The sequence below is a fragment of the Saccopteryx bilineata genome, chromosome 9 (assembly GCF_036850765.1).
Source record: "Saccopteryx bilineata isolate mSacBil1 chromosome 9, mSacBil1_pri_phased_curated, whole genome shotgun sequence".
Taxonomy (NCBI): domain Eukaryota; kingdom Metazoa; phylum Chordata; class Mammalia; order Chiroptera; family Emballonuridae; genus Saccopteryx; species Saccopteryx bilineata.
In genome coordinates, this window is record NC_089498.1 from 38,541,515 (window position 1) to 38,568,268 (window position 26,754).

General features: G+C 41.2%; 1 protein-coding gene across 7 annotated transcripts in view; it reads left to right on the forward strand.

Moving 5' to 3' along the window:
* ANKRD11 (ankyrin repeat domain containing 11) overlaps positions 1 to 26,754 on the forward strand; it is a 272,080-nt gene that overhangs the window by 86,428 nt on the left and 158,898 nt on the right. For 4 of the 7 annotated variants that reach the window (XM_066244049.1, XM_066244042.1, XM_066244048.1 and 1 more), the window contains exon 2: positions 13,823 to 13,906. The exons of 1 other annotated variant lie outside the window; for it this stretch is intronic. The gene's annotated coding sequence lies outside the window, so the exon portion shown is untranslated. Of the gene's footprint in view, positions 1 to 13,822; positions 13,907 to 18,505; positions 18,622 to 26,754 lie in introns of all 7 variants that reach the window. 2 more of the 7 variants (XM_066244044.1, XM_066244045.1) reach the window with 1 other exon arrangement.

The following is a 26,754-nucleotide window of genomic DNA, read 5'->3' on the forward strand; positions in this document are numbered from 1 at the left end:
GCTTTCAGCATGGCCCTAGATGGGCAGAGCATTGGCACCAGACAGGGGTTGCTGGTTGGATCCCTGTCAGGGCGCATGCAGGAGTCTATCACCCCTCCTCTCACTTGGAAATGAAAAAAAATATTGCACTGTGGCACACTGTTTGAGAATGTAAACCCTAACTGAGCTCTGCTTGTTTAGCTTACAACCAGGTCCATATGTGATAATTTGGAATGCAAACATTTTACAGGGGTCTAAGGTTTATAGAGATTTATTCAGAACACCTTTGGTGTTGAGTGTGAACAGTGTAGGTACAGAATAGAATGGGCTTTTCTTTGTCTTTTGTGTTCATATTCACAGCCTTGGTCACTAAGGCGCTCTCGTATATGTTTCAACCTAATCTTAAATATTAGATTGCATTTTAGATAGATTTTTTTCACCTACTTTTCTTTTTTCTTTTTTTAATAATTTTATTTTTAATGGGGCGACATCAATAAATCAGGATACATATATTCAAAGATAACAAGTCCAGGTTATCTTGTCGTTCACTTATGTTGCATACCCATCACCCAAAGTCAGATTGTCCTCTGTCACCTTCTATCTAGTTTTCTTTGTGCCCCTCCCCCCCTCCCCCGCCCCCCCCAACCACCACACTCTTATCAATGTCTCTTAGTTTCACTTTTATGTCCCACCTACGTTTGGAATAATGCAGTTCCTGTTTTTTTCTGATTTACTTATTTCACTTCGTATAATGTTATCAAGATCCCACCATTTTGCTGTAAATGATCCGATGTCATTATTTCTTATGGCTGAGTAGTATTCCATAGTGTATATGTGCCACATCTTCTTTATCCAGTCATCTATTGACGGACTTTTTGGTTGTTTCCATCACCCACTTTTCTAAATCACTGTTTTACATAGAGAACTTTGTCACTTTTTTTCCCTTTTGTACAATTTTTAGCATTAAAAGAGGATGTTTGATTTTTTTTTTTAAATGAGAGAGAGAAGGACAGATAGGGACAGACAGGAAGGTAGAGGAAATAAGAAGCATCAATTCTGTGTTGTGGCACCTTAGTTGTTCATTGATTACTTTCTCCTGTGTTCCTTGACCAGGGGGTTCCAGCTGAGCCAGTGACCCCTTGCTCAAATCAACGACCTTGGGCTTCAAGCCAGTGACCTCTGAGCTCAAGCCAGTGATCATGGGGTCATGTCTGTGATCCCGTGCTCAAGCTGGAGAGCCTGCACTCAAGCCGGCTACCTTCGGGTTTTGAACCTGGGTTCTCTGCGTCCCAGTCCAATGCTCTATCCACTGCACTACTTCCTGGTCAGGCAGGATATATTTGATTTTTATCTCCTTTGAAGTAAAACCAGGCCCTGACTGGTTAGCTCGGTGGATAGAGCAATGGTCTGGTGTGCCGATGTCCTGGGTTTGATCCCCAGTCAAGGCACACATGAGTAGAGACCATCTACTCCCCCCCCCTCCTTCTGCTCTCTCTTCCCCTTTTGCAGCCAGTGGCTCAATTGGTTCAAGCGTCAACTACAGGTGCTGAAGTTAGCTTGGTTCATTCGAACATTGGCCACAGATGGGAGTTGCCAAGTAGATTCCAGTCAGGGCGCATATGGGAGTCTATATCTTTCCTCCTCTCACTTAAGAAAAAAAAAAAGAAGAAAAGAAGTAAAATTATTAACTTAGTGTTACTTGCTTTGGAATTTTAAAATATATTTAAAATGTATTTAGAGACTTTAAAATATATTTAGAGACTTTAAAATTTTTATTTATTGATTTTGGTGGGAGAGGAGAGAGAGAGAGAGACAGGAACATTGATATGTTTTTGTATGTGCCCTGACTGAGGATTGAACCAACAACCTGTTTGCTTCAGGAAGTCGCTCTAACCAACTGAGGTATATGGCCAGTGCGGTCATATATACCATATTTGTACTCATGACTCATACATAGTTATTTATAACTAAATGTTGTGGGTCTTTCAAAAAACATTTCTGTTTACCAAAAGTAGTGGGACATACTGACTTTCTGTGCTGATTAGGAAAGGTAAGAATTTTATTACAATTGTGCATATTGAAATTTAAACAACATATATCATGTATTAAGATAATATTTCATTATGATGCTTACCTTTTGAAAGGAATGAAGAAATGCAGTTACATTTGATGATTGGAGATTGAATCTTTTTATTTAGAAGGGACTCTTCCAAGTCTCCAGGACAATGTCTTTTAAACTGTGAATCATGACCCATTAATTATATCTAATTTAGGATTCTCCTATACCCAGGATGTAAAGATAGCTTCCTATGCCTTGTGATGATTTTGTACTTTTCAATTTGCATTTAAGCCATTAATATATCCCAAATGGTTTTGTGTACTCTGTGAGATAGGGAACTGGTTGTTCATAGTTTTCCATGTTGATAGCAGTTGTCCAGGCCTCATCCACCGAGTTGATTGTTTTTTGCTCACTGACCTGTAGTGCTGCCTGTTGTGAATCAGTTCTCCTGGTGTTCTGGCTTTGTGTCTGAGATCTTGTATGTCCAAGCAATTGGTGATCTTGTCTATTCTTGTGACACTGTCACCTCTCATTACAGACAGTCCCTGACTTAAAATGGTTTGTGATTTTTTTTTTTTTTAAACAGGGACAGAGAGAGAGTCAGATAGGGACAGACAGACAGGAACAGAGAGAGATGAGAAGCATCAATCATTAGTTCCTTGTTGCAACACCTTAGTTGTTCATTGATTGCTTTCTCATATGTGCCTTGACAGCAGGCCTTCAGCAGACCGAGTAACCCCTTGCTCGAGCCAGTGACTTTGCTGGTGAGCCTTTTGCTCAAGCCGGATGAGCCTGCGCTCAAGCTGGCGACCTCAGGGTCTCGAACCTGGGTCCTCCGCATCCCAGTACGACGTTCTATTCACTGCGGCACCACCTGGTTGGGCGGTTTGTGAGTTTTTTTACTTTAGAAAGTTGCAATAGCAATGTGTATTCAGTAGAAACTGTACTTCAAATTTGGGCTTTTTTTTTCACGTTTTTTTTAATTTTAATTTATTGTGTTTACATACATTCTAGTGTTCAAATTTGGACTTTTGACCTTTGATCATTTCCTAGGCTAGTGATGCACAGCATGATATTCTCATGTCATTTTAGGCAGTGGCAATGAGCCACAGTTCTGTCAGCCACACAATTGTACGGGTAAACTACTGATACTGGGCCTGACCTGTGGTGGTGCAGTGGATAAAGCGTTGACCTGGAATGCTGAGGTTGCTGGTTCAAAACACTGGGCTTGCCTGGTCAAGGCACATATGGGAGGGAGTTGATGCTTCCTGCTCCTTCCCTCTTCTCTCTTTCCTCTCTCTCTAAAAATGAATAAATAAAAAAATTAAAAAACAAACAAAATAAAACTACTGATACTGTATAGCAGTGGTCAGCAAACTCATTAGTCAACAGAGCCAAATATCAACAGAACAACGATTGAAATTTCTTTTGAGAGCCAAATTTTTTAAACTTAAACTATATAGGTAGGTACATTCCTGCACGTGATATTTTGTGGAAGAGCCACACTCAAGGGGCCAAAGAGCGGCATGTGGCTCATGAGCTGCAGTTTGCTGACCAGGGCTCGCATTGGTTTTCAACCTTTTTATACTTGGAGACTGGTGAAAATAGGAGAATTATTTTAGGAACAGCTAAGGCAGAAATCACCCTGAGCATAAGCAAATTTGACTAAGATCATTGGGTCTGTAATCTTCATACATCAGGTTAACTTTTTTTGTGTGTGTGAGAGAGAGAGATAGAGGGACAGAGAGACAGGAAAGGAGAAATGAGAAGCATCAATTCTTCATTGCGGCACCTTAGTTGTTCATTGTTTGCTTTCTCATATGTGCCTTGACCAGGGGGCTACAGCAGAGCGAGTGACCCCTTTCTCAAGCCAGTGACTTGGGCTCAGGCCAGCAACAGTGGGGTCATGTCTATGATCCCGCGCTCAAGCTGGTGAGCCCACATTAAGCTGAAGGAGCTCACACTCAAGCTGGCGACCACGGGGTCTCGAACCTGGGTTCTCTCTGCATCCCAGTCTGATGCTCTATCCACTGCGCCACCGCCTGGTCAGTCTGTGTTGCATTTTTTTGATGTTGTATTTTGTATTTTCACATCCCTTCATGTCTACAGAAACCCATCAGTGTTTCTTATTCTAGAGAGAAGAAAAAGAGGAAGGCAGTTACTCTTGAAATGAAACTCAATACAGTTTTCCAATTGCATGATCTAAGCATGTTTAAGTTAGGCTATGCCAGGAGTTGGGAACCTTTTTGGCTGAGTGAGCCATGAATGCCACGTATTTTAAAATGTAATTCCGTGAGAGCCATACAACGACCCGTGTACATTACGTATTATCCAATAAAAATTTAGTGGTGTCCCAGAGGACAGCTGTGATTGGCTCCAGCCACCCACAACCATGAACATTAATGGTAGGAAATAAATGGATTGTAATACATGAGAATGTTTTATACACACACACACACACATATTTATTTTAAATATTTTTGAATTTATTTATTTTTATTATTATTTTCTTTTTACAGAGACAGAGAAAGAGTCAGAGACAGATGGGAAGGGAGAAAGATGAGAAGCATCAATCAGTTTTTCGTTGCAACATCTTAGTTGTTCATTGATTTCTCATATGTGCCTTGAGGACCTTCAGCAGACCAAGTAAACCCTTGCTCGAGCTAGCGGCCTTGGGTCCAAGCTGGTGAGCTTTGCTCAAACCAGATGAGCCCGCACTCAAGCTGGCGACCTCGGGGTCTTGAACCTGGGTCTTCCGCATCCCAATCCAACGCTCTATCAACTGCGCCACCGCCTGGTCAGGCTGTTTTATATTTTTAATGTTATTATTTTTTTTATTAAAGACTTGTCTGCAAGCCAGATGTAGCCATCAAAAGAGCCACATCTGGCTCGCGAGCCATAGGTTCCCCACCCCTGGGCTAGGCTAAGCTATGATATTCAGTAGATTAGATGTACTGTATTAAATGCATTTCAATTTCAGATATTTTCTTTTTATGATGTATTTATCAGGATGATGGAGTCTATCAGGATGTAACCTTGATGTAAGTCTAGGAACATCTGTATATATTCTAACTCAGTGTTTTTCAACTGCCAGTCTGCCCGAAATTTTGTGCTTGTCTGCAAAAGAGTTACCAACCTGATGTCCTATAAAGATTACAAAGTCTATAATCATTGGGTCTGTAATCTTCGTACAACATCAAGGTGGTTACTCTTTAATCTTCATATTGTTGCTGGTGTCTAGAAATGCAATTGACTTGTATATATTTATTTTATAGTTTGTATTCAGTAACTTTTCTTTCTACAGAGGAGAGAAGACTTAGAATGATACAATATGATACTGGGTTTTAGAACATAACCAAGATCACTGCCAGTACAGTGGCAAGGCCAGAATTTTAACCCTGGCTATCAAACTTTATATTCCCCTGGTCTTAGCTTGTATATACTGCCCCACATTGTTTAGGAAGATTAAACTTGATACTACATATTAGGTGCATTGGGAAGGAGAATTGCAGCACAGGCTAATAGCTGGCATTCACAGTGGCATCAGGAGTATACAGGGCCATAGAAATAAAGCAGACATCATGGAGGTGTGGTGATGTGACCAGGAGAGCACAGCCTAAGAACAAAAAGAGGAGTCAGAGAGGCCTGGGTCTGATGCACACTGAGTTTGGAAAGCCAGTTGGACACACCCAGATGCTGAGTAGGAGTGGGATCATAAGATAGATCCAGACTTGAGGTAGAAGATTTTGAGGGCTGCTTGCTTAGGGGTGACAGTGGCAGATTGGAGAGTGAGTCACCAAGTGAGAGATGGGAGGGAGACAAGTGCAGGAGAAAGGAGGAGATGAAGGAGGAGAAAGGACCTGTGTGGAGGAGAAAAGTGGGAGGAGGGGAGGAGTTGACCTGTTTGCCTTGCTGGTTGTTGGAAGCATGAAGAAATCAGGTACTAAGGAAAACAGTGTTCCATTTTTGGGGTACATTTGAAAGATTTTTTTGCAGCTTATTGCTTTCATGTTCTGTATTGGATAAATATATATCATTTTTGACTCATGGAATGAGAATGCTCTCCTTCTGTAATTTATAAATTGACATTACTTTAAGAGATGAGCAGTTTTCTGTGTTTTTATTGATGGGTCTCTCCTCAAGGCATCTAACATAGCTTACTTATTTCATTTTTTTTGAAAATGATAGCTTAAGAGTTGAGTTAGATTTAGGGTTGATGTTATTTGTCTTTATAATGCTTCTTGCGTATCACCTTTTAGGAGATTGGGGACAGGTGTTGAATTTATCAACCATTAGCCATCTTTGGTTTAAATGAAACTACTTTGAGCTTCCCCACCTTGCACTCCTTCATCTTTTATGTATATTAAATTCAGAATTGTATTCAATTAGAGTAAGCATTCAGTTCATCTAATAGTTAAACATGACTTTGTTTTTTTAAAGAGTACCATGATTTAACCCTTATTTCAATACATCTCAACTGACAGTTGGCTAAGTTACTCTCATAATTTCTTTTTTTTTTAAATTATAATGTTTTATAAATTTTTATTTATTGATTTCAGTGAGAGAGGAAGGGAGAGAGAAGGAGTGAGCTAGAAAGCCAGGCATCCAGGAAACCAGCAACCTCTGTGCTATGAGTGATGCTCTAATTAACCAAGCTATCTGACCAGGGCTCGCCTTTCCTTTTCCTTTTCCTTTTCCTTTTCCTTTTCCTTTTCCTTTTCCTTTTCCTTTTCCTTTTCCTTTTCCTTTCCCTTTCCCTTTCCCTTTCCCTTTCCCTTTCTCCTTTCCCTTTCCCTTTCTCCTTTCCTTTTTCTCTCTTCTCTCTCTTTCTCTTTTTTTTCTCTCTCCCCCTTCCCACCTTTCCCCTCCCCTCCCTTATTTCATTTGAAAGAGAGAGAGAGAGACAGGAGAGATGAGAAGCATCATTTCATATAGTTGCTTCACTTTAGTTGTTCACTGATTGCTTCTCATATGTGCCTTGACTGGGGTGGGGTTCAAGCTGAGCTAGTGCCCCTTGCTCAGGTTTGCGACCTTGGGCTTCAAGCCAGAGTTGGGTTCATGCCAGTGACCTTAGGATCATAATGATCCTATGCTCAGACTGCCTAGCCTGCACTCAAGCTAGCAACCTTGAAATTTAGAACCTGGGATCTTAGTGGTCCAGGTTGATGTTCTATGCACTGTGCCACCACTGATCAGGCTACATCCTTTTTTTAAGATTAGTTTTGTCCCACTGATGGTAGGTTTTGATTTCCTGACTGTGTCCCTGTATGGTTAGTAAATTGCTTTCCATTAAGCTATGTCACTATAATCTTGCCTTTGGTTTTCAAGGGGAGGGAATGTAGAGCACTTGCAATGAATTTTGTGAATAAGACTTGTATGGATAGTATTTTCATGGAGCTGTATCTGATTCTGAGTTCCTTTTTAACAAAAGACTAGCTGGTACTCAGTGTCCTATTATCTATCCTTGGAATATTCATTTTGTAGAAATAAAACAGATGAGTGTTGTCAGAGGTTGTAAATAAATATATTAGCAGTTGTTCTGTAGGCACTCCATACTTACGAAGTCAGTAGCCCAACACTGATTTGTTATCTTGTGTGTTTCCAGTGACCATAACCCCAGTCATAAAATGGTAAGGCCAACAGTGTACTCTAGAGATGGACAGATCATAGTATATTCATGCTTTTTTTTTTTAATTTTTAAAGTTTTAATTGATTTGAGAGAAACATTGATTTGTTGTTCCACTTATTTATGCATTCATTGGTTGATTCTTGTAATTGTCTTGACTGGGGATCGAATCTCATTGATGGAGTATCAGGACAACTCTAACAAGCTGAGCTACTGGAGACAAACTAGCCTGGAGAGGGCTATCCGTGTTTTAATTTGAGTTTTGTCCTTAGAGCATGATGCTGATTTGGAATTCTGTGAGTTTTTTTAAGAGCTGGATATATTGGTAATCTGTTTCCTGACTTAGAGTGCAGGAAAAGCCATTCCTTGCCTGTTAGGATTGCAAGTGCGTGTGATGTCCAAAGAACTGTTCCTTGTTGTGGCTTACTGTATTGAGTTTGAGTCAGGGAATCAGAGAGCCTATGAACCTGAGAGTTGTGGATTTCCTTCCTGGTTGAAGTCAGCATGGTTAATAATTTGTATAGTCAGTACTCTGCGTACCAGCTTGTCTTGTTAAACAGGGGCCTGTTATCAGTCTGCTCCCAGTCACTTTCTCTATCTTTTATTTATTTATTTGTTTGACTTATTTATTTAAGAGAGAGAGAGAGAGAGAGAGAGAGAGATCAGTCTGCTTCTCTGTGTGCCCTGACCAGGAATAGAACTGGCAACCATTGCGTATTGAGACGATGCTGTAACCAACCAAGCTATCTGGCCAAGGCCACTTTCTCAAGTTTAATTTCATGTCTTTATCCTGACCAGAGATGATAAGTGGTGCCCACTCAGCTCCCACAAGCAGAGAGTGAGACTCAGGAATTTTGGGCTCTTGACACTGTGAGGGGAGGAATGTTTTGTGGCTCATGTACAGATAGATTTTATTTAGTCTGTTGTAGCTTTCTGTGACTGAGTTGAGGTTAGATTAATGGTTTCCAAACAGTGTCCACTGAAGTCCTCTAGGGTTAATTTTAAAGAGATTTTTAAAGCTGTAATGAGAAAAGCATTCACTGCTATATTTTACATTTCCGGTTGAGAGAGAGAGAGAGAGAGAGAGAGAGAGAGAGAGAGAGAGGTTGTGAGTGTGGGCTCTGGAGCCAGCCAGCCCGATTTGAGTCCTGGCTCCACTGTTTAAGGTGGGACCTTGGCTAAGTTTCTCACCCTCTGCGACCCTCAAATTTCTCATCTGTAAAATGGGGATAATAAAGATATCTAACTTACGGGATTGTTGTGGTGATTAAATGAATTAATATTAGGTCAAAATAGCTAATATTAGATCCTTTAAAAAATTGAGATCATTGTCGATTTACACAATTGTAAGAAATAAAACAGAGCTTCCTTGTCTACTTTGCGCAGTTTCTTCCAATGGTAATGTAACATTTTGAAAACTATAGTACAACATCACAGCCAGTGTACATATCACAGATTCAGTAATATCATATTGCCCCAGTTTCACTCCTGCTGTATGTGGTTTTATAATATATCCAGGTTCCTATATCTACATCATCATGAGGGCCTCTCCTGTTGCTTTTTATAACGACACCCATCTCCATTTTGCCTCATCTCCTCACCTTTATACCTAACCCTAACAACTCTCTTTTTCTTCTAAAAGTTGCTCATATGAGAACATCATGTAAATGGAATGTGTAAATGTAACTTTTGGTGTTGGCTTTGTGTGCTCAGCTTGATCCCCTTGAAATCTGTCTGAGTTTTTGCCTTACCAGTATTGTACCTCTTTCTTTTTGGTTGGCTGAGCAGTTCCATAGTGTGCACAGAAACTTCTATGTATATTCTTGTGGATTGTATTGGACCATTTTCAACCTACAAAATGGCAGTCTCAAATAGCAGTCTGGTACCCAGAAGGCACTAGGTGGTCTGCTGTTGAGTCAACACTTAGTGGCAACAACTCGGTGGCATTGCCACTGGATTTAGCTTGTCTGTGTGCGCTTGAGACACATCTTGTGCCATCTCTGTGCATGTATTTGAACTTACTAAAAAAGTATTTACTTATCAGGAAAGCCATAGTTCTCCACTAGTCTCTTTAAGCGTAGCCCTGTGCTCCCATGCTGCTGCTTTATGAGAGGTGGGGAGGGAAAAGACCAAATTATCTCAGTCCTACAGCTTTTTAGGTGTGACCACCATCCTAGTGTAATTGTGCTGGTTTTGCCAGCAATTGTATTTGGAGTGCCTCTCTTGCACTGGGCCCTGTAGTCCATCAGTGGTTTGAATGTGATCTTAGTCAGCCTACCTTTTTTTTTAAGGAAAGAATGTTTAATTTAAATTTTTTTTTAATTTTTTAAATACTTTTTAAAATTTTTATTATATTTGTTCATTTTTAGAGAGACTAGAGAGAGAGTTGAGAGAGAAGATGGGGAGGAGCAGGAAGCATCAACTCCCATATTTGCCTTGACCGGGCAAGCCTAGGGTTTCTAACCAGCGACCTCAGCATTCCAGGTTGACACTTTATCCACTGCACCACCACAGGTCAGGCCAGCCTACTTTCTGTTATTGAGATTTGTAGTTCTACATAAGATTAAGATTGAAAACATGGTTCGCTAACAGTATTTTAAGACTTGTGGGCTTAAGTTAGTGTAGTAAGACTAGGCTTCTGCTAATTTAGATTCTTAAGCATTAAGACTTTTGGAATGGTGGTAGAGGGAGAGAGAAAAAAATGTTCAGTACTTTGAAGTCAGAGTGAAAACCCTGGCTGGGTTGCTCAGTTGGTTTTTCAACCACTCATCCGCAGACTGATGCCAGTCCACCAGAAATTTCATGCCTGGTCCATGAAAGAGTTAACCACCCTGTTGTTGTATGAAGATTATAGAGTCTATTTTTGGTGTACCAGCATCAGTCTATGGACTGGCAGTTGAAAAACACTGGATTAGAGCACTGGTTATTTACTTAGATGATTTTGCTCCCAGGGGACTTGTTCCATGTCTCTAAACATTCTGATTGTCATATTGGGGGGCGGGGATTGCTCCTGCATTTAGTGGATAGAGGCTCAGGTGCTGCTAAACACCTGTCAGTGCCCCAAACAGCAGGGAATGGTCTGGCCAAAAATATCAGTGGTGCTGAGTTTGAGAAATCTTGGGTTAAAGGGGCTTCAAGCTTTCTTCAATTATGATAGTAGACATTATTATTTACTATTTTCCTGTTGAAGAGATTCATTATATACTCTGTATTATTCCATTATTGTTTATACTGTATTGGAAAATTGAAAATGTTTAATGACATTCTTGTTGCTTTTCACTAAAACTGAGTTTTGGTGACTGAAAGCTGCTTTTCCATGTTCTTTTTGATAGTGCTTGAGGTTATTGTCAGCTTTGAAAAGTCGTATACAGGAATATATGGACAGAAAAATCTTACCCCATCTTTGTAAAACACACATACTGTAAGCTCAGGTCAGAAAACCACTGTGAGCGCCTGGGAATCCTTCTTTATAAAAGCACCATGTCCTGAGAACCTTCTCCTAGTCTTTTGTCTGTGTGTATATTTCCCTGACTGATGACTGATTCTGACTTTTGATATGTTTGGTAATAGAAGACAGCCTGATTTTTGAATGGATTTGTGGAAAATGGGCATGATATATTTTTTTTTTAATTAATACTGGTTTTTGTTGTTATTTTGCGTTTTGATTTTTTTGAGAGAGAGGAGAAACAGGAAGGGAGAGAGATGAGAAGTATCAACGTGTAATTGTAGCACTTTAGTTGTTCATTGATTGCTTCTTGTATGTGCCTTGACTGGGGGGGTCCACCTGAGCCTCTGGCTCCTTACTCAAGCCAGTGACCTTTGGGCTTAAGCTGGCAACCGCGGGATCATGTTGATGATCCCACGCTCAAGCCAGTGACCTTGGGGTTTTGCATTGGGACCTCGGTGTCCCAGTTTGACTCTGTCTACTGTACCACCACTGGTCAAGCAATACTGGTTTGTTTTATTCTGAAAGATCTCAACGCTTTCTTGGTAGATTGTACAGTTATTGAGTCATTTTCATTATAATGCTGCAGTATAATTTCTCCTTTTCATACTGGCAGTGTTATTGTGTTCATATGACAAGGCTATAGTGGTTACTTGATTTACCTGTGGTATCTGTAGAGGAAGTTTGAGAGGCTTCTAAATAAAATCTGCTTTTTATAGTTATTTTGCAAGGTAGTATATTATGTCATTGTTTTTTTGATACTAAACTTTTGGTTTACCTTTCAAATTGTTGAAATTGATATATTTTAATGTAAAAATATTTGATGAATGGAAATAAAGTTTATAGTTGTCTGTATACCCTTAAATCCTAGTTATGAATAATATGAATTATTTCAATTATTCATGAAATGAAAGAGTGACCAGTTATGTAATTTAGGGACCAGGGATCAGCCTGGCTTCCATGTGGTGTGGCCCTTGCTTTGTTTTCCTTTCCACTCTTTGTCAGGGCATTAGAGGGAGTGAGGGGTATGCAGCTTCTGTCACTGTTGGAACTTTGGAAGACTATAGCCAGTATATCATGTGAGCTGCAGGGGTTATTGTATAAACATGAAAACCAGCTTTTTTGTACCCTGTGTTCCAGCAAGCCTTGCTTTAAAAATATTGTTAAAACTCTGGGTGTACTTCTCAGTTGGTGTGCACCTCCCATCCCCAAGAGGAAGCATTATTTTAAATTTTGTATTTTGATTATTTGCTTTTTATTTACATTTTACTGTGTACATACTAAATCAAGCATGTTAAGGCCCTGGCTGGGTGGTTCAGTGCATAGAGTGTCCTCCCAGTGCACTGAGGTCTCGGGTTTAATCCCCAGTCAGGGCACATGGGAGAAGCAGCCAGTGAGTGCACAACGAAAAGGAACAGCTAAGTGGAACAACCAGTTGATGCCCCCCCTTCTCTTTCTTATTTCCCCCTCCCTCCCTTACCTCCTTCCTTCCTCTCTTAAATCAGTGGAAAAATTTAAGAAAAATCAAATATATTAAGTTTCATGTGCTTTTGAAAGACAGTTATGTTCAATATATTTTTCGGGGCCTTTTTTCCCCCTTTATTGTGATGATATTTGAGGTTTGGTTATGTTGATATGTACAGTTGTAGTTCAGTAATTAAAGAGATTTTTACGTGTAGACTACCTCTGTAAGGAATGAATTGGAAGGAGCTGCTGCTCCATGAGCCTCAGCATTGTGTGCTTGCCATATTATCCAGCACCCCCCCCCCAACATTTCTTAATCACATTTACAAAATGTATGGGCCCTCCTGGGTTTGTCCTGATCTTCCTGCTTTTCCTGAGTTTTGTTGGGAGGAACTCAAATGTCTGGTGGTAGACTGTAATCACGTTTCTGAATTGGAGTCACCTGAAGCACATTGGTCTGATTTAGGTCTTTTGTTTTTAGAATGGATTCCTAAGTAAATTAAGGGAGAGAATTTATTCTAAGTGTGAGAGGAAGTATGCAGAGGATGCAAAGTGCTTAACTTTGACAGTGGTTTAAATGTGAGATTTCTAGCAAACTCCATTTAAGGAGAAAAGTCTGTGAAGGGGGTCCTTTAGGGCTCAAGTCCTGAGGTCCCATCTCTGGGGAAAATGACAGGCTCACTTTTTTATTTATTTATTTATTTATTTATTTTTTTATTACAGTTTAGAGAGTCAAAGAGAGGGACGGAGAGAGAATGGAAGCATCAATCATCAATTTCTCGTTGCGACACCCTAGTTTTTCATTGATTGCTTTCTCATATGTGCCTTGACCGGGGGCCTTCAGCAGACCGAGCAACCCCTTGCTCGAGCCAGAGACCTTGGGTCCAAGCCAGTGAGCTTTCTGCTTAAACCAGATGAGCCTGCGCTCAAACTGGTGACCTTGGGGTTTCAAACCTGGGTCCTCGGCATCCCAGTCCGACACTATCCACTGCGCCACCGCCTGGTCAGGCGACAGGCTCACTTTTAACCTGACTGCTTTCCAGGAAAAATTACCGAGAACAGAGATTTCCATTTGAATAGTGTCCTAAAACAAAGCAACAGGTGTGAGCCTCTTAAGAACTTTTTGCTTGTCTGGTGTTAGTGAAATGAATTAAGATAGTAATTGATAAATAGCTGGTCCAAATAGAGACAAATTGTAAACAACTGAAGTAGAAATTATTATTTATACAATGTAATTTTACTGTTTCAGAATATACAGAGCACTGTTCTGGACACGCCTCTCTCGGATTTTATATACAGTCCTCATCAACATCGACTTTCAGCTATGGAATCGGTAAATATTTTACTGCATTGCCTTTCAGCAATTTGTGTTTATTTTCATTGGTTTGTAAAAAGGAGTGTCAAAATAATGGTTCAGTCTCCAAGTTGTTTTTCTTGTGTTTGATAGAGTTTTGGTGAAGTGTTTTGAATTTTGTTCTGAATTTTATTTAGATAAGAATGTTTCGGAGTAGTGGTAATGAGCTTTGTGGAGTTAATAAACAGCATCTTTGCTGTCCTGGTGGGGAATTCTGCAGAAAATTAAACATGTTGGTAACTAGTCCTGAAGGAAGTTCTTTTATTTGTTCCATCCCCAAATAGTCTGGAGGCTGCTGGCACGCTGTGCTCACTCATGTTAGTCTTGTGCTCTTTGTCCTGCATCAACACTGCATGAAGAAGAGCTTCTCTAGTCTGAGAATTGTCGCTTCCCTTCTGGCAGGAAGCAGTGAGGCTCAGCTGTGTTCTGGTGTGTCTGGGCAACCAGTAGCTGCTGGGTAGTCTTGGTAGCTACTTTGTGGTATTCCTAGAAGTTAGAAGCCAGTGTGTTTGGTTGGTTAGTTAGGAGTGCTGTTTTTCTGCTAGATTGACCTGACTCTTTTCCTCCTGGGGATTACTAGCAAATATTTTGAGAGGAGAGGCAGCTGTTTCCTTAAGGATTCTGGTGTTTGGTCGGACTCAGCTTCTGTTGCTCCTGAACAAAGCCCTTTCTTGTGAGATGTTTCACATTGGCATATGCTTTATTTCCTGTATGTGAATTGGTACCAATTACTTTTTTCATTTTGACCATTTCAGGTAGAATATGAGCCATTTAGATCAGATTAAAATTACCTTTTTGATAGGTAGTCTTTTTAAACCTCCTTTATGATTCTGGTGGATTCTGGGTTGGTCCTGCTCTGAGATGTTTCAGGCATGGCTGTGGTTGGTAACGGGTCTGTGGGAACTAGTACTATCTCTGTGACATTGGGCCCATGCCTTTTAACTCTTTGAGCCTTGTTCCACCACTGTGAAGTAGCAATGGTGATACCCATTTAAAAGTTTTCTTTAAAGATTAAGCAAAACTATATTTGGAAATAGAGCTCCATGAAAATATAAACTTTAGCCTGACCCAGGCAGTGGCACACTAGATAGAGTGTTGATCTGGGATGCTGAGGACCTAGGTTTGAAACCCCGATGTCGCAGGCTGGAGCGTGTGGTCACTGGCTTGAGCATGGGATTATAGATTTGAACTCAAAGGTCACTGGCTTGAAGCCCAAGGTTGCTGGCTTGAGCAAGGGGTCACTGGCTCAGCTGGAGTGCCCCCTCCCCCCTTCAAGGCACATATGAGAAAGCAATCAATGAACAACTAAGGTGCTACAACTATGAGTTGATGCTTTTCATCTCTCTCCCTTCCTGTCTGTCTCTCGTTAAAAAAAAAAATAGTAAAAAACAAAAAAAGAAAATATAAATTAAAATATTTAGATTTAGGAGTTTTTTTTTAAACTTTAGCATAAAACTCCAGTTTCACTGACAGCTGGTGTAATTCTAACTTTGTTAACACCTTTCTTGGTAAAACTGAAGGGTCAAAGCCTTTCCAAAGGAGTGATGAGATTGAAACGGCTCTTAGTGGCACACATTTCACTAGGTTTAGATAAGTGTAGCTGTGAGAGTCGGAGTGAATGAGAATGGGCTGCTGATGAGAATTGTTTTTTACATTTACACTTACATTCATGTGAATCAGGAATTTGAATATGATTTTGAAAACAAAATGATTTCTGAAAGTGGAATGTTATAATAAAGACAGTATTGTTTGTATGAAAGAAGGCTTACATTTAATGGTTAACATTTTTAATTGAACACCTCTATTTAAAATAGAAAAGTGATCACTGTTTGCCTTGCTGAAGTGTTGAACTTACAAGGCATGCAGAAAAGTGATGTGCATAGTGTCTCAGTGTCTCTGGATGAGATGCTGAGCCAGTGCACTCTGAAGTAGAATGTGCTCACTGTAGAAAGGTGTGCTTTCTAAGCTTGACCCTACATCCCAGAGAGCTTGGGGGACTGGAAGTCTTGTTAGCAACAGAACCAAATCCTGCCTAAGCAGCAAGGTCGGAGGGGGTCCAGTTCTTTACACCCTGCCTGACAGAGAGTGCCTTGCTGTTTGGTATTAAAGCAGAGAGAGAAGCTTTTTCTAGAAAGGTCCCTTTGCGCCTGCTTGTATGGTAGGACTGGCAGTTTTTCCTGACCCTACCACCACCCCTGGTACCACTTGGCCATTAGGTGTCTTCCTAGTCATGGCATATGCAGTGCTGTGGCCTAGGCTGCTGGCTGGGTTGGATTTGCAGGTTGTAAGGAATGAGTATGTCCCAATGCTAATTCATTTGCCTTTTAACAAAGAAGTTTTTTTTAGGACTTAAAAAATAGATAAAGCACCTTTTGTTTCATTGTCAAAGAGATATGCATAGCTAATTTATCCAATATAGTTCACTGAATTTTTTAGTAAAATGAATTTATATTGTATTTTAGGGTTCTGTGGAATATTCTTTGGCTGTGTTTTTTTAAACACATAAAACGTAGAATATTAGAATCTGGCCGGTTGGTCAGTTTGTTGGAGCCTTGTCCCAATATGTCAAGGTTGAGGGTTCGGTACCTGTTCAGGCACATACAAGAACCAACCAGTGAATGCATAAATAAGTGGAACGACAAATTGATGGTTTTATTTTTTCTCTCTAAAATCAATAATTAAAAAAATATATATATATATTTTAAATATATATATATATATTTTTTTTTTCAGAAACAGAGAGAGTGTCAGACAAAGGGATAGGTAGGGACAGACAGACAGGAACGGAGAGAGATGAGACGCATCAATCATCAGTTTTTCATTGTGGCACTTTAGTTGTTCATTGACTGCTTTCTCATATGTGCCTTGACCGGGGGGCTACAGTAGACTGAGTAACCCCTGGCTTGAGCCAGCGACCTTGGGTCCAAGCTGGTGAGCTTTGCTCAAACCAGATGAGCCCGTGCTTAAGCTGGCGACCTCGGGGTCTCGAACCTGGGTCCTCTACATCCCAGTCTGATGCTCTATCCATTGCGCCACCACCCGGTCAGGCTTAAAATACATTTTTAAAAGTACTAAATATCAGCTTGGCCTGTGGTGGCACAGTGGATAAAGTGTCAACCTTGAATGCTGAGAGAACTCTTCACTTCCCTTCTTCCTCCTCTCCCCCTACCCCCTTCCTTCCTTCCTTCCTTCCTTCCTTCCTTCCTTCCTTCCTTCCTTCCTTCCTTCCTTCCTTCCTTCCTTCCTTCCTTCCTTCCCCTTTCTCTCTCACCTCCCCCTCCCCCTTCCCATCTCCCTCTTCCCCTTCTTCCTGCCTTTCTCTCCCTCTCCCCTTTTTTCTCCCCTTCCCCACTCCTCTCCCCCCTTCCTCTCATTAAAATGAATAAATAAAAATTTAAAAAATGTTTGCTGCTAGAGTTCCATGTGCAGGTCACTATATCTTCGTAGGAGGAAAGCTGTGTGACAGTGGGGCCATGTGTGGTGATCAGCTGAGACAGAGTCAGGGCTTGCCTTTATGATGGGCCTGCTGAGAATTCTGGTCTTTTTTATTCATTTTGTAGAGGGTAAGGAGAGAGAGAGAGAGAGAGAGAGAGAAAGAGAGAGAGAATATGAGAATGTGGGAGAATCAGGAAGCATTACCTCCCATATGTGCCATGACCAGGCGATCCTGGGGTTTTGAACAGACCACCTCAGCATTCCAGGTCAACACTTCATCCACTGCGCCAGCACAGGTCAGACGAGAATTCTAGTCTTTTCTCAATTCTAGAATAGGTATATTGATTGTTAATTTGTATTACCTTTTGTGAGAAGGAATTTAGGATATTTAGTGTCCAAAGAAATGGGTGGTGATGAGATTTGTAGTGTGCACTATTCTGAATATGAGGATGCTTGTGTTTGGTTTAGCCAAGTCACTCTGCACCATATCTTAGTTGTTACTGAAATTGCCCCCATCTGTGTGAGGGATACTGAAGATGGAGCTGAGGACTGGCCAAGATAGCAAGTCTGAAAGGGAAGGAGAGCAGAACAGTGGTCCTGTTACTGGGACCGTGATTGTACCAGCAAGTGCTAGAGGTCAGGGAGGGCAGTGTTTGTGCCATGTGGCCCTGGACATATGCATAACACCAACATGGAGTCCTGAGCCTTGGGCCAGATGACTGCCACCCTTCCTCTGCATCTCACTTGAAGGAAATAAAGTATGGAGGCTGGGTGGCCAGAACATGTTGACTTTGGCAGTGGGAGTTGCCAGATCTTGGCTCACAGCATGACCTAATATGTAAGGCTCTACTTATAAACATTTACGCACACGTGTGCACAAACACATTTTCTTATTTCTTTTTTTAAATTTTAGTGAGAGGAGGGGAGGCAGAGACAGACTCCTGCGTGTACCCCAACTGGGATCCACCCGGCAAGCCCACTAGGGGACGATGCTCTGCCTACCTCAGGCCCTTGCTTGATTGCAACTGGAGCCATTTTTTAGCGCCTGAGGTGGAGGCCATGGAGCCATCCTCAGCGCCCAGGGCCAACTTATGGCTCACATTTTCTTTCTCAACACTGACTTCTCCATGTTTTCCTTCACAGCTCTGCAAATACCCTCCCCCCACCCCCCCAGCTCAGAGTACCTGCCTTGGGCCTGGGTTGGAGCTTCTGTGTGCTCAATTGATTCTCTGCCTGAGTAGCAAGCACTAGGAAAAGAGGTAAAGAGGGGAAATGAGAAGGTTTTGTGTTTTTTTGTTTGTTTGTTTGTTTTTAAAAAATCAAATGACACTATTTTTGAAAGCTTTTGACTTTGTTGACCTTTTGTTAATGGTTAGTTTGTTTGTTGGATAAAATAAACCCTGAAGCCCTTGTCCACATAATATGGAAGGTAGCAGCCACTGTCTGGATTCAGGGTATTTTTGGAAGGCAGAAAGGCAGAGCTATAGGGTTAAGTCAAGGGCAGTTTTCTCCCTCAATGCCTGTCTCTGTGGGAGTAGATGCTCGGTTGATGGTGGCCTCAGCTTGGTGGAGCATCTTACATCTGGTATGTGGGCCTAGATCATTTGTTCTCACCACCATCTTTTAAGAGTTTTCTCCTCTGTCCATTTTCTTCCTCTCCTGGATATGGCCAGCCTTTGTTTAAAATTTATTTATTTTTTTGAGTGGAAACCAGAGTTCTAAACATTGCATCCTAGTGGCTGACCTCATGAGAATATCACGTGATGATTGGGTGACTGTCCCCACATGATTGGGTATCATGTTAAATTCTACCCTGTAGCAGAATAACAAGCAATGGTATAAAGTTAGACTGAAGTTGAGAATTGAGCTGAAAAATGCCAATTTAGATGTAAGCAGATTTCATTTAAGAAACCCTACAAAATTCTAGGGCATTTTAGCACGGTAATACCATTTTGGTTCTTGTATGTGCCCTAACCAGGTATTGAACCTGCAATCTTGGTGTATCGGGATGATGCTTAACCAACTGAACTACCTGGCCAGGGCTTGTAATACCATATTTTAAACCAGGCGTCCCCAAACTATGGCCCGCGGGCCGCAATTTGGCCCCCTAAGGCCATTTATCCAGCTCCCGCCGCACTTCCAGAAGGGGCAACTCTCTCATTGGTGGTCAGTGAGAGGAGCACTGTATGTGGGAGCCCTCCAATGGTGTGAGGGACAGTGAACTGGCCCCCTGTGTAAAAAGTTTGGAGACCCCTGTAAACTTTAGTGTTATAATGAAAACTTTCATTAATATAAAACTAATTTTCCTCTTCTTTTGAAAAGTTTACTCTCTTAACCTCCTGCCATTCCCTCTACCCCTGTGTATCTTCTTATGGTACTGGGCAGATTAGTGACTTTTTAGTTTTAGTGAGAGGAGGAGAGGCAGAGAGACAGACTCCTGCATGCAGTTCTACTGGGATCCACCCAGCAAGCCCACTAGGGATAATGCTCTGCCCATCTGGGGCCACTGCTCCATTGCTTAGCAACAAAGCTGTTTTTTTAGTGCCCAGGGAAGAGGCCATGGAGCCATCCCCAGTATCTGGGGCCAACTCACTCGAACCATTTGAGCCATGGCTGTGGGAAGAGAAGTGAAGAAAAAGAGAGAGAAGGGAGAAGTGGAGAAGCAGATGGTCAGCTCTCCTGTGTGCCCTGACTGGGAATTGAACCTGAGGCATCCACACACTGGGCTGACACTCCACTACTGAGCTAACTGGCCAGGGCCAAGAGTAGTGGCTTAACAAAGGTTGCATAGGAACACTGACTGCACCATCTAGAGATAGAATGGTAGATCTCTGATGGAGTTGTTTGTGAATTGGATGCTGGACCCTGTAGAATTTGGGCTCTATTGTAGCCCAGAGATTCATCTAACTGCGATCCCAGAGACAGTCTTTGGGGACAATCTTTGGGCCTTTGACTCTTGTGTAGATAAATGGGAAGCTCAACAAAGGTTTGCCACCCAGCCTGGGGTAGCATAGCTGGAGAATTCCTATTTTGAGCATTTTTTAAAAAAAAATAGGAAACGATAAAATTAGGTATGTACGCTTATCCAAATTCTTTAAGTAAGTTTTTTTTTTTTTTAACATCCCTTTTCTTTGTGTTTGAGGCTCTTTTTAGGTTGCCTGGTGCCTGACCTGCCCTGCAGGCTATCTCTGTGGCATTCTTTACCTGGTGACTGCTGCTCTTCTAATTTTCTGTTCAAAGGATCTTTTCCTGGGACCACCTTGCCAGAGGCTGGAACAGAGAGCATCTGTGTTTCTTGTAGCTAGCCATCTTGTGCTACCTTACCCTTGGGAGAAGTCCCTCTAAAAAACTGCCTGCTGATTTCCCATAAATCTTAAGGTCTGCGAAAGGCATGAATTCTGCCAGACACTTTCACTTATTCCCCCTTCAAAGCCCCCCAAAATAGTATTTACACATAATTTTTTTTTTTAAAGAGAGAAGAAGGGAGAGAGATTAGAAATGTCAACTCATAGTTGCGTCACTTTAGTTGTTTACTGATTGCTTCTCACACATGCTTTGATGGGGGGATGGGGTGTTGCTCAAGGCACCGACCTTGGGGTCATGGTAATGATTTTGCTTCCAAGCTGGTGAGCCCGTGCTCAAGTTAAATGAGTTCATGCTTAAACCGGCAATCTCAGGATATCGAACTTGGGACCTCAGCATCTCAGGTTGACGCTCTATCCATTGTACAATCACTGATCAGGCTACACATTTTTATTATCAGATTTGAGGCTTCAAAGATATGGTTTTTCAAGGCTCCATAGCTGATGATGAGTGGCAGAGTGTTTGAGTTTTGGGGTTCTTACAGTAACATAAGAGTGACATGACTGAGTTACCAGTTGCCTCTAGGGAAGATGGAAGAGAAGCAGGTGGAAGGGGCAAGGTGGTGTCCGTAGTAAATTGAAGGGGTTATGCTGTGCTGTATGGGTTTGCTCTAGCCACTGGCATTCCTGGAACCCATTTTTGAACTTTTACTGTGATTGTGCTGCAGGAACTTGTGCTCATCTTTCGGGTCTGTGTGTGTGTAATGAGAGGGTAGGTCTAAGTCTCATCACTTGTTGCACCCAGAACTTTACTCCTGGGCAGATGTAATGAGCTTAAAGTGTTCCAAGTCCAGAGTGAGATCTGGAAACAGAATGTAGTGTATTCACAGATATTGAGGATTTCACCTTATGCTATAAAGCAGCGGTTCTCAACCTGTGGGTCGCGACCCCGGCGGGGGTCAAACGACCAAAACACAGGGGTCGCCTAAAGCCAATACATTTTCCGATGGCTTTAGGCGACCCCTGTGTTTTGGTCGTTCGACCCCCACTGGGGTCGCAACCCACAGGTTGAGAACCGCTGCTATAAAGCGTATATAACAAAAGCGAGTCACACAAATTTTTTGGTTTCCCAGAGCATATAAAAGTTATATTTACACTGTAATGTAGTCTATTAAGTGTGCAATAGCATATCTAAGAAACAATGTTACATACCTTAAATAACTATTATATTGCCAAAAATGTTATCATCTTAGCCTTCAGCAAGTTGTGATTTTTTTGCTAGAGGAATTTTTTGCCTCTTCATGGCTGCATCAGGGTGGTGGTTGCTGAAAGATGGAGTAGGTGTGGCAATTTCTTATGACAACCATGAAGTTTGCCACATTGATTGACTTCCTTTCATGAATAATTTCAGCTTCTCTGCAGCATGTGATACTGTTGGATAGTACTTAACCCATAGTAGAACTTTTTTCCAAATTGCAATTAATCCTCTTTTTTTTTTTTTACATAGTCAGAGAGAGGGATAGACAGGGACAGACAGGAACGCAGAGAGATGAGAAGCATCAATCATCAGTTTTTTGTTGTGGCACTTTAGTTCATTGATTGCCCTCTCATATGTGCCTTGACCGTGGGCCTTCAGCAGACTGAGTAACCCCTTACTCAAGTCAGCGACCTTCGGTCCAAGCTGGTGAGGCTTGCTCAAACCGGATGAGCCCGTAGTCAAGCTGGTGACCCTGGGGTCTCAAACCTGGGTCTTCCGCATCCCAGTCTGATGCTCTATCCACTGCACCACCACCCGGTCAGGTGCAATTAATCCTCTTAAATTCTGCCACTACTTTATCACCTAGGTTATGCAATATTACACATTTGTTGTCATAGCGACAATTTTCACAGCAATTGTAAAATTGTATAGTGATCACAGATCACTATAACAAATATAATAATAATTAAAATGTTTGAAATATTGTGAGAACTACCAAAATGTGACACAAAGACACAAATGAACAGATGCTGTTGGAAAAATGGTGCTGATAGACTTACTTGATGCAGGCAGGATTGCCATAAGCCTTCAAGTTAAAACAAGTGCAATATTTGTGAAGTAAAATAAAATGAAGTATGCATGGCAAAGAAACCAGTCAGCTGGGTTCATGGTGAAGCCTTTAAAAAAATTTTATATTTCAATTACAGTTTAAATTCAGTATTATTTTATGTTAGTTTCAGGTGTTCAGCATAGTGGTTAGACAATCATATAATTTACAAAGTAACTCCCCACCCATATTTCAAATACCAACCTGGTACCATACTTGTTATTACAGTATTATTGAATCTATTCCCTAGGCTGTACTTTAAAATCCCATGACCATTTTGTAGCTACCAATATTTATTAATTTTTTAAAGAGGGAGGGACAGGTAGGAAGGGAGATAGACATAAGCATCAACTCATAGCTGGGGTGTCTTAGTTGTTCATTGATTGCTTTCTCATATGCGTCTTCATGGGTGTGTGGGGAGGATGGGCTCCAGCTGAGCCAGTGACCTTTGGACTCAGGCAAACAACCATGGGGTCATGTTTATGATCTCACGCTCAAGTCTGTGACCTTGGGGTTTTGAACCTAGGTCCTCAGCATTCCAGGCCGATGCTCTGTCCACTGCGCCACCGCTTGGTCAGGCCCAATTTGTACTTTTAATTTCTTCACTTTTTTCCACACTCCACACCCCCTACCCCAACTTGTTTTCTGTATCTATGATTTTTTTCTGTTTAGTTTATTTATTTTGTTCTTTAGAGTCCACATACAAGTGAAATCATATGGTATTTTTCTTTTTTTGATATATTTCACATAGCACAATACCTCTGGATCCATTCATGTTGTTACAAATGAAAGATTTCATCCCCCCCCCATGGCCAAGTAATATTCCATTGTGTATATGTACCACAACTTTTTTTTTTGTACTTAAAAAATTTTTTTTAAATTTATTTTAGAGGAGAGAGAGAGAAAGAGAGAGAGAGAGAGAGAGAGAGAGAGAGAGAAGAGGAAGAGAAAGAGGAAGAGAAAGAGAAAGGAGGGAGGAGCAGAAAGCATCAACTCCCATATGTGCCTATATCAGACAAGTGCAGGGTTTTGAACCGGCAACCTCAGCATTCCAGGTTGACGCTTTATACACTGTGCCACCGCAGGTCAGGCTGTACCACAACCTTTTTATCTATTTTGTCTGTTGATGGGCACTTGGATTGCTTACATATCTTGGCTATTGTAAATAATATTGCAGTGAATGTAGGGGTGCTATCTCGTTTTGAATTAGTGTTTTGGATTTTACTGGATATATTCCCAGGAGTGGAATTGCTGAGTCATAAGGCAGTTTCATTATTATTATTATTATTATTATTGTTATTGTTATTGTTATTGTGTGTGTGTGTGGGCTACAGAAGAGTGAGTGACTCTTTGCTCAATCCAGCGACCTTGGGCTTCAAGCCAGCAATCTTTGGGCTCAAGCCAGTGACCATGGCATCATGTCTATGATCCCATGTTCAAGCCAGTGACCTCGTACTCAAGCTGGTGAGCCCGTGCTCAAGCTGGCGACCTCAGGTTTTTCAACCTGGGTCCTCCATGTCTCAGTCCAATGCTCTATCCACTGTGCTACCCCCGGTCAGGCTCATTATTAATTTTTTTTTCTGGTTTTATTTTTAATCATTATTAATTTTTGAGGACCCTCTCTATACTGTTATCCATAGTGGCTGCGCCAATCTTTATTCTCATCAACAGTGTATAAGGATTCCTGTTTCTCTACATCCTCGCCAATATTTTGTTTATTGACTTTATTATTATTATTATTAGAGAGAGAGATGAGTGGAGGAGAGAGATGAAAAACCAATTCATCGTTGCTTCACTTCTGTTGTTCATTGATTGCGTAAGTGCCTTGACTGGGGGGCTGAAGCTGAGCTATTAACCCTTTGCTCAAGCCAGTGACATTGGGGTCATGTTGATGATTCCATGTTCAAGCTGGTGACCCTGCATTCAACCTGGCAAGCCAGTGCTCAAGCCAACAAGCCTGGTGACCTTGTTGTTTTGAACTGGGACCTTCAGCGTCCTGGGCCTAGGCTTATCTGTGCACCATCACAAGTCAGGCTATTTATTGATTATTATTTTTAAAAATTTTAAATAGATTTTTAGAGAGATAGAGAGGGAAAAGGGGGGGAAATGGGAAGCATCAACTCTTAGTATAATTGTTGCTTCCTATGGCAAGCCCAGGGTTTCGAACCAGCATTTTAGGTCATTGCTTTATCCCCTGCACCACCACAGGTCAGTCCTGTTTACTGACTTTTTGATGAGAGCCATTTTGATAGGTGTAAGGTGATATTTCATTGTGGTTTTAATTTGCATTTCTCTAATGTTTGCTGACTGTTGAGTGTCTTTTCATATGTCTTTTTGCCATCTGTATGTCCTCTTTGAAGAGGTTTCTATTCAGTTCCCCCCCTTCATTTTTTTAAATTTATTGCCTTGAGAGAGAAACGTTGACCTGCTGCTATGTTCATCTATTGATCTCATAAGTATTATGGCCAGAGATCAAACCCGCAACCTTAGTGCATTTAGATGGTGCTCCAACCAATTTAGCCACCTGACAGGGCCCTCGACCCATTTTTTAAATTGGATTTTTGGGGGAGTGTTGAATTATATTAGTTTTATAAAGTTTGGATATCAACCCCTTATTTAATGTATTATTCACTGATATGTCATTGGTGAATATCTTCTACCATTCAATAGGCTGTCTTTTTGTTGTTGTTTTTTTTAGGATTTTTTTTTTTTTTTTTTTTTTTTTTTAATTACAGAGACAGAGAGTCAGAGAGAGGGCTAGATAGGGACAGTCAGAAACGGAAATGAGAAGCATCAATCATCAGTTTTTCGTTGTGACACCTTAGTTGTTCATTGATTGCTTTTTCATATGTGCCTTGACCGTGGGCCTTCAGCAGACCCAGTAACCCCTTGCCTGAGCCAGCAACCTTGGGTTCAAGCTGGTGAGCTTTGCTCAAACCAGATGAGCCTGCACTCAAGCTGGTGACCTCGGGGTCTCGAACCTGGTTCCTCCGCATCCCAGTCCGACGCTCTATCCACTGCGCCACCGCCTGGTCAGGCCATCTTTTTGTTATGATGGTTTCCTTTGCTGTGAAAAAGCTTTTTAGTTTGATGCAGTCCTGTTTGTTTATCTTTTGTTTTCCTTGCCTGAAGAATATATATCAGGAAAAAAAAATTGCTAAGAGAAATGTCAGAATTCATTGCCTATGTTTTCTTCTAGGAGTTTTGAGATTTTGAATCTTTTTTTTTTTCCTTTTTTTTTTACAGGGACTGAGAGAGAGTCAGAGAGAGGGATAGATAGGGAAAGACAGACAGGAATGGAGAGAGATGAGAAGCATCAATCATCAGTTTTTCGCTGTGACACCTTAGTTGTTCATTGATTGCTTTCTCATATGTGCCTTGACTGTGGGCCTTCAGCGGACCAAGCAACCCCTTGCTCGAGCCAGGTGAGCTTTTCTTTTTTTTTTGCTCAAGCCAGATGAGCCTGCGTTCAAGCTGGTGACCCTGGGGTCTCGAACCTGGGTCCTCCTCATCTGAGTCTGACACACTATCCACTGCACCACCGCCGGTCAGGCGAGAGATTTTGAATCTTATGTTTAAGTCTTCAATCTATTTTGAGTATATTCTTGTATTTAGTGTAAGAAGGTGGTCTAGTTTCAGTTTTTTGGATGTATCTATCCAATTTTTCCAACACCATTTATTGACTGTCTTTATCCCATTGTATGTTCTGGCCATGTTTTTCATGTAGTAATTGCCAATATTGGTGATTTATTTCTAGGCTCTCTTCTTTTTCATTGACCTGTGTGTCTTGTTTCTATGCCAATACCATGCTGTTTTGATTACTGTAGCCTTGTAGTATAGTTTGATATTAGGTAGTATGGTATCTCCAACTTTGTTCTTCTTTCTCAAGATTGCTGTGGCTATTTGGGGTCTTTTGATGAAATTTTTTTGATTGTTGTTCTGTGAAAAACACCATTGGTATCTTGAAAGGGATTGCATTGCTTGATATAGATTGCTTGCATAGTAT